Source organism: Corvus brachyrhynchos, unplaced genomic scaffold, assembly GCF_000691975.1.
Source record: "Corvus brachyrhynchos isolate BGI_N302 unplaced genomic scaffold, ASM69197v1 scaffold96, whole genome shotgun sequence".
NCBI lineage: Eukaryota > Metazoa > Chordata > Aves > Passeriformes > Corvidae > Corvus > Corvus brachyrhynchos.
Genome location: NW_008238370.1, coordinates 173,944 through 174,375, shown reverse-complemented (window position 1 = coordinate 174,375; position 432 = coordinate 173,944).

Below are 432 nucleotides of genomic sequence, written 5' to 3'. Positions count from 1 at the left end.
CATGCCTGCTCCCGCTTGCACACCCGGCTTCTCAGTTCGCTCCCAAGCTCGTGCTGATTATTTTGGGAATGAGTTTTCGGGTGTAAAGCTCAGTGTTCCAGGCAGGCTGGAAATGGAGGAGCCCAGTTGTGCAACACCTTCTCCTGGGCCGCCTCCTCCGGAGCTGTGCCTGATTTGCATGATTTAAAACTCAGGAAATAAACCAAGCTCAGGGAGGTTCTGGCTCCTTAACACAGGAGAAGGAAACAACTTCCTCCTGCAGCCTTAAAAACGGCAGAAAATGCTGTTGGAAGCTGAGCTGGCCGAGCGTGAGGCGCCGGTAACTCGAGGCGGGGGCACTGCCTGACCTTGCATGTGCAGGGTGCAAAATCCAGCTGGGAAGCTGGAGCCAGCCGGGAGCAGCCGGGTAAACAGGCTGGCAGGCGCTGCCAG